The sequence below is a fragment of the Marmota monax genome, unplaced genomic scaffold (genome assembly GCF_021218885.2).
Source record: "Marmota monax isolate L192 unplaced genomic scaffold, Marmota_monax_Labrador192_F-V1.1 WCK01_AAM20220418_F8-fsc00013, whole genome shotgun sequence".
Taxonomy (NCBI): domain Eukaryota; kingdom Metazoa; phylum Chordata; class Mammalia; order Rodentia; family Sciuridae; genus Marmota; species Marmota monax.
In genome coordinates this window covers 16,907,895-16,915,426 of record NW_026692202.1, presented here as the reverse complement: position 1 = coordinate 16,915,426, position 7,532 = coordinate 16,907,895, and positions in this window count along the sequence as shown.

Below are 7,532 nucleotides of genomic sequence, written 5' to 3'. Positions count from 1 at the left end.
GCAAAATGCCAGAGGGAGTGGTTTGTGAAGTAACGCCAGAGAGCCATTAAGTGTGGAGATTCCTTATTGGTTGACTGATGTATCTAGTTTATGCTAATTTAAATAGGCTGTGTAAAATGTATAAATACCTCTGTTGTCCTACAATAAACGGCTCCCTCTCCTGCTGTATCAACGTACACAAGTTCTTCGTCACCCCCCAGTTATTTTGCTGCAGCCGGACTGCGGCATTAGCCCATTGAATTTCCATATGCAGTTTACAATCACCTATTTTTCTTATTGAGTGGAGGTAAAATTTAAGAGTGAAACATTGTTTTTTATAATCCATAAACATAATTTCCAATCTTTGAGTTTTCAATTATTAAACTACTCTTTCACCTGTGGAAAATTATTTCACATATTTTATTAAATTCATGCCTATGCACTTTCAGAAAATGTTTTGTTTCTTTAAAACTTTAAGAAATTATTTATGTTAAATACACATCTCACTTGAATCAAATGTATGAAATATGATATGTCAAGATCTTTGTAATGTTTTGAACAACTAATAATAAAAAAAAGAAAAACTGGAAGAACTGGCTAAAATTGGAAATAGTCTTCTTGGACTGGTGGGACTATAGAGGGGTTCTTCCCTCCCAAATTTTATGAATTGTTGTAATAAAAAGAAAATGGCTCAATTGTGAAAAAAATACATCTCATTCTTATAATATTTAATCTTGCAGATATATTAAATTCTTATAATTATCCAATTCTGGAATATGCGTGTTCTAAATTTACCTTTTGGAACTAGTCAACAACAACACAAGGGGCATAAGGACATACTGGGCCCACTCTGAAATGGGTCAAAGCCAGAACTCCATTGAGCATCCTAGTGCCTAGTGGTCTGACTGATGGCCAGCTGCCCGGTTCTTGAAAGCTGTGTCAGCAAGTTACCAACAACATGTAAGACACAGCAAACCCTAATGTTCTATACCATCCTTCCCAGTATCATGTCCTGCTCTATGGCTTCTCTCAAATCTCATGAAAAATACTTTGGTGGTTGAATTATCAACTGGAATGAAACATGGAAATGTAGTTCTAGCTTAGGTACATGACACAGTATAAGATCACCTTAAAGTGCCATTTTTTAAAATTTTTTTAGAAAACTAACAGGCATTATTGTAGATGCTCATGAGTTATTTTAGAGAGCTGTTAAAAATGTGTCTTTACTAGTGCGTACACATTCTTCATAATCAGAAGTGATTTAACCAGGTATCCTCATTGCTTTACCTTTTAGGTACAACTTAAAGGTAAATGAGACCAAAGAGCTTGATGTGACCAAATGTAAATTGCATGTATTGTTTCTGGGTAGAAGCTATAATTACCAACGTGTGATTTACCGAATACCTATTTTTCTGCCTCAATGATCCTGTAAGCCTACGTGCCTTGGTTTCCTAGGGTTTTAATATCGAAGTATCATAATTTGAAAGGCTTAAAACAATGGGTATTTCTTATCTTGCCCCATGGAGGGTAGAAGTCTGAAGTAGAGGTATAAGTAGCCAATACCATGATCCTTCTGAAAACTCTAGTTTCTGTCCTGTTCCTAGTTTCTTGTGGTTGTTGGCAGTTTTCTGCATTTCATGTTAGGTTCTGCATAATCCAGTCTGTTGTCATCACATGGCACTCTCCCTAGGTGTCGATTTCTTCACATATCTTTTGCAACACCTGTCATATTGGATGAGGGGCTACTGAACTCCTGTATAACCACAGCTGAAATAGTTTTATCTACTACCAATTCTGTTTCACATAAGGTAGCACTCTGAAGTAGTAGGGGTTACAGCTCCAGAAAACCATTATTGAGGAGAGGAGACACAAGACAACCTAGATACCATGGGACAGTGGACCATGCACCAGCCTGGTTCACTGAATGGCAATCATGAGCGAAAATCTGCTGCAGACCCACATTAAAGTATGAGTGAAAAATAAGCTTTTATTTTGTTAAACTGCTGACACAATTTAGCTTATTTTCACTAATACAGTTCCTTCAATTTCATCATTAACCTATCTCTTTTTACTGTATTAAATAAGTGCATATGCATACATACACATATATGTGTATATGTTTGTGTGTCTAAAGCAACATTTTAATGAGACAAAACTCATTAAAAGTAAACATGGGGGGCACTGGGGACGTAGTTTCCTAGACTGCTTGCCAAGTTTTTACAAGGCACTCATTAAATCCCTAGCACCCCCCAAAAAATAGAGAGAGAGAAAGAAAAGAGGGAGAGAGAAAAAGATAGAGTGTGTGTAGGAGGGAGGGAGAGAGAGAGAAAGTAAAAAAAAAATAGAAAAGAAGGTAGAAAGCAACTTCTTGAAAATGGGGTTAAACATATTAAACATTCTTTCCTCACTGTTTCTTACAATTATTAAACTTGAATCTAAAGTATAATAATACCATAAACTGTGATAATTTTAAAATTAACATATCTATATGTAACATGTTTCTAGGTTTGATCAAAGAAAGTATATGAGCTACTACTTTAAATGTCACTGAAAAACATGACCTGTATTTTAAATATCATGTTAAAACACATTATATGTCAATAGATTTATTTCTACTTAGGCATTTTCCCAAATATATTAATTTGGTCTTTCTTAATGTTAAGAAATGAAAAAAATTAGTCTAAGAAATTGTTGTTTTAGAATCAGTAATAAAGCTTATTGATTTCAAGAAAGCATATTATTTTCAGAAAAAAAAAACAATGAGAAATTTAATAAAAAGGATATAGTAATATGAAATACTCAGAATACTGAATTTTGTTCAATAGGAAATGTTAACTTAAGAAAAATCATTTATATTTAGAATAAAAAAGAAAAGAAGCCATGCCAAAATTTTTCAGTTTATTTTTTAATTGTTGATTTTTATGGTTTAGTTAATGAGATGCCCCCACAAAAGCTCACATGAAACAATGCAGAACTTTAGATTATAATACAGGTAACCTGGTCAGTGGATGAATCCAATGATACAGATCAACCTGGTGGTAACTGTAGACAGGTAGAATGTGGTTGGATGAAGTAAGTCACTGGGGATACAACTTTGGGATTTATATGTTTTTCCCTGGTGAGAAGAGCTCTCTCTGTTTTCTGGATGTTATATCCAGAGCTGCATTCCTCCATCTTGCCTTTCTGCCATGATGTTCTGATGTTCTTCCTCACCTCAGGCCCAGAACTGTGGATTTTGCCAACCACAGAGTGAACCTCTGAAATTGTGAACCAAAATAACCTTTTCCTTCTCTATATTGTTCTCCTCAGGTCTTTTGGTCACAGCAATGAAAAAACTGACTAAAATATTGATAGAAATGGAAAGTGAAAGTAATCATAATAATCATATTTTTTGAGTACTAATAATCTTTCAAGCAGTCTTTTAATGATTTTTCATCTTGACTTCTCCTAAAGGAAAGCACTACACTCTAAGGTCTTCCTTCATCCTCAAGAATGGCAGCGATTACATTGGAAATAGTATAGATTTGGGAGTACCCAGCGGTCACAAGTGGGAATTTTGTAAGTTCTGTTTCAAAGTTTTTAAAGAATGGAGCCTTTGGGGACAGAAAAAAAAAGAAAGAAAGAAAGAAAGAAAAGAAAAGATAATACCCAGTATTGGATAAAGGGTAATATTATAAAAACCTATATTTTATTTGATGTAAGCTAAATTTGGTTAAAAAAAAATGGCAGTGAACAATCACTGGACACATGACAAAAGATAGTTGTGCAAAAATTTATTAAAACAAATATAGGCAGGTCATCATTTGCCTTCATGATTTTTATCTAAATTATTATTAAAAAAATAAGATATAGAAAAGTCAAACCAGCAATTCATATATCATATGAAGATATATAATTCTAATCATGTTGCAAAATTAATAATTATGTCTTATATTTTAGATAAGTCTTTCATACCTGTTCTTTGGATAGACCAGTGTTGGGAGAATTATTGCTTAACTGACATTAAATAAATTATTTTTGTGACATACATGCATCATTTCATTTTCTACCTCCATCCCATATTTATATCTTCTCAGTTACTATAAAATTGAAAGAAAGATTATTCTTTTTCACAATAATAATGATTTTATGAATGTATATATGTATGTGTGTGTCTGTGTGTGTAGAGGATATGAAATATTATACTTTGAAAATGTGAAAAAATGTATCCTGTATTGAGATTATACTATATTTTTATTTCTTTGTGTCTTCAATTTTTTTTCTACAAAGAGCATATATAACCTGTGTCATATAGCAGAACATCATGATTTTAACTTTTTTCTGAACACATAGAACTGAGTGTTCCTTTAAAGGCAAGAGGTAGGAATAATAGGAATGTAAAAGAGGAGTTTCTTTGTGAATGGAAACAGACTTGGTTTACTGAATTTATAATTTTGCCTCTGATTTACCCTGTAATGCTTTGAAGTTAAATCTTTGAATTCCTGTGTTTTTGCAGGCACCATTATCTAGCAGACATATACTTTCCAACAGTGGTCACATCTCAAGCTTTTCCCCTGATGGTAGAGACAAGTGGACAGTGACTTTTCTTCCAACTAACAAATAAGCCAAACAAAATTAACTATCTGTGTTCATTAGTTCACCAATCTATATATAAATCTTTATTGATCAAGAAAATCCAAAGCTTCCTTCTTCATTTTACTTATTGCTTTTCTCTAAGCTTCAGATGAAATGGATTTACAGAATCATTAGCTCTGTTAAGTTATAGAGATGGAGTTAAGGCAGTTCTCGTCACTGGAACTGGAAAAGATGGCTGAAAAGTGTGTATCCAGGCATAAGTGGCATTTTTCAGTAAATATAATCAATATGTCAGTCTTTGCCTAAGTATATTTCTTAATTTCTTTTAGACTTCAGATTTTCTTATTTTTTCCAAACATTTTCCTATGAAATAGTGCATACACATTAAAAAGCTTAAAGAAATTTACTGTAGACAATGATGTACCACCACCTAGATTCTCTAACATGATATAATAAATATTTTCATTCATGTGCCTATTGATGGCTACAATCCCTTCAATCCAAGTTGTTTGATTCAGACATTGGTACACTTTCACCTAAATATTTCAATATGTATGTAATCAATTAAAATTCAATATTTTATAGTGCTTTGTGTTTTTCCCCTATAAATTAAACTCCTTCATTTGTTAATTAAATTTTCACTAACAATAGCATCTCTCTCTCAAATTTATGGGTTAAAGTGAAAACATTTTTAGCCCAAATAATTTCTCAGCTAATTGTTCTATAGGACTATATAAAGGCACTCACCATGGCAAATCAGTTTTTGTCTTGTAATTCCAGTGGGAATATTTAAAAACATGTCATCAAAAGGAACCACTCCGACTTTGTCATCAATCTCCAATACTGTGTCTGTACTTGTCTTCTCTGTTCTTGTCTCTATGGCATATCTCACTAGTGTTGAGCTAAGTCAGATGTGGATCTCTGGCAGGATTTGATTTATTAAATCTGAAGAATAAGTCTATGTCAAGGGATACCAAAACATTTAAGAGAGTAAAACTGATATTATGTTTAGAAACCTTTTGTATCCAAGGATAAGTTGGTGAAACACACCAAAATTCAATATGAATATTAATGTTACCAAAGGTGACATTATTTGTTACATTGAATTTACCTATTTTGTAGGAAACATGGTAAATAATATATTTATAGACTTTCACAGAATAAAGATTAACAAATTATTTAATAGCATATTTTTAAAACCTATTTCTGACTCATAAACTTTCTGAACATTCTGTGTAATAAGATCAATGATGGACTATTAGCTACAACCAGAAATGAACATAATATCGAAGCTCTGATGGTAAATCTGAGACTTTCACCTGCCATTTGGATGTAGAACTTGCCAAAACACCATAGGATACAAAGTACTTTGGATGGAATAATTTATTTTCCATCCTTCACAATATCAAAGTATTTCCTGGTTAAGATTCTCAAAGCAGCTCTTTCGCTTCGCTCCTGGCAGAAAAGGTGAATGTGTAATCAGCAGTGGATTGTAAGTACCCTAGACAAAGAAAGCTCAGTGTGCCTCGCCTTTTTTTTTTTTTTTGAATATTTTTTATACAGGGAGAGTTTGTGGATTGGGATCATTGGCTGGGCTGCGGTTTCTGTGCCGAAAATCCACTCCGCGGGAGCCGCCATTTGCTTTCTGCAGGCTGTCTTGATGGCTATGGCTGTATTGTCAGGCAGCCACACCTAGAGGTTGGAGCTGGGCTGCATGCCGAGCCCTGTCCTCCAAAGGCTGGACCGCAGCCTTGAGCGCCTGGGTCACCTGTTCGCCGCTGCACCCTCGGGCAGAGCCTGCTCTGGGGTCGTTCTGCATGCCCCTGCGAGGGGTCCCGTGCTTCAGAGGAGGGAGCCGGAGAGCCGCTGTGGCAGCCGCTTGGGCCCCGGGGGCTGGGCACCAGTCGGCGGCGCAGCTATGGTCGCGGACAAGCGCGGCGCCCCTGAGCGTGGCCCCGGGGAAGAGGCGAAGGCGGCAGAGTTTAATTTCTAGAAATCTGGACTGGAAACAGAAGCAGCAGTTTGTATAATCCCAAGAACTTGCTTATGCCAGGAAGCTGTAAGGGCAATATGAATATCATTGAGGAGATCTAACATGGCAGCGGGCGGGGAGAGATCAAGTCTCTGACCTCTTCAACTGCGCGGGCATAGGGAGCTGTAAATTGTATAAATGCTGTTTGCTCAGGATCACTAGGCAATGCTGAGCTGACGTGGATCTGGGGTGTACAGTCTGGGCCCCTCAGAACACACACACCGAGCCCGGATCGGCTGCATCCAAGCTCCAGTTCGCCTGCTTCTCGTGACTCAGCACTAACAATCCCGCTGAAATAACTGGTTGACCCTTAGGAACTTTCAGAGGTAAAAAACAACCGAGCCTTCATAGGCAGTGGCCACAGGATTGAAACGGGGATTGGGAGAGACAGTCAGGACCCACCCGTTGCATTGGTCACCCGGCAAAGGGAACGAACGGTAACCATTTACATGTGATACCACCTTGGCAGAGAACTGACGTCACTGGCGGAGGAGATAACTTCATTGAAACCAGCGCAACAGGGCTCCCAGGAGCAGCAGACATGGCGTGTAGCCAGTATTGTGGTGAGCGTCACAGGTGAGCGCGGCCTGGCTTGAGGAAACACAAGAGAAGGCCCTAGGCACTCAGGATTAGAGACCCGCCCAGTCTGTGAGGAAGAGCTGCTACACAGTGATTGATTCCCACTTAGTGAGAGGAGAAGCTTGACCCAGTGGGCACAGCTCCACCTACTGGAAGAGAAATTAATCGAACTCTATGACTGCATTTATTATTATTATTATTATTATTATTATTATTATTATTATCTTTTTTTCTTTTTCTTTTTTTTTCTTTTTCTTTTTTTTCTTTCATTTTCAATTTTTTTGTTGTTGTTTTTTAACTTTTTTTAATGTTTCTAATTTTTTTAATTCTTTTATTTTTATTATTATTATAATTTTTTTAATTTTAA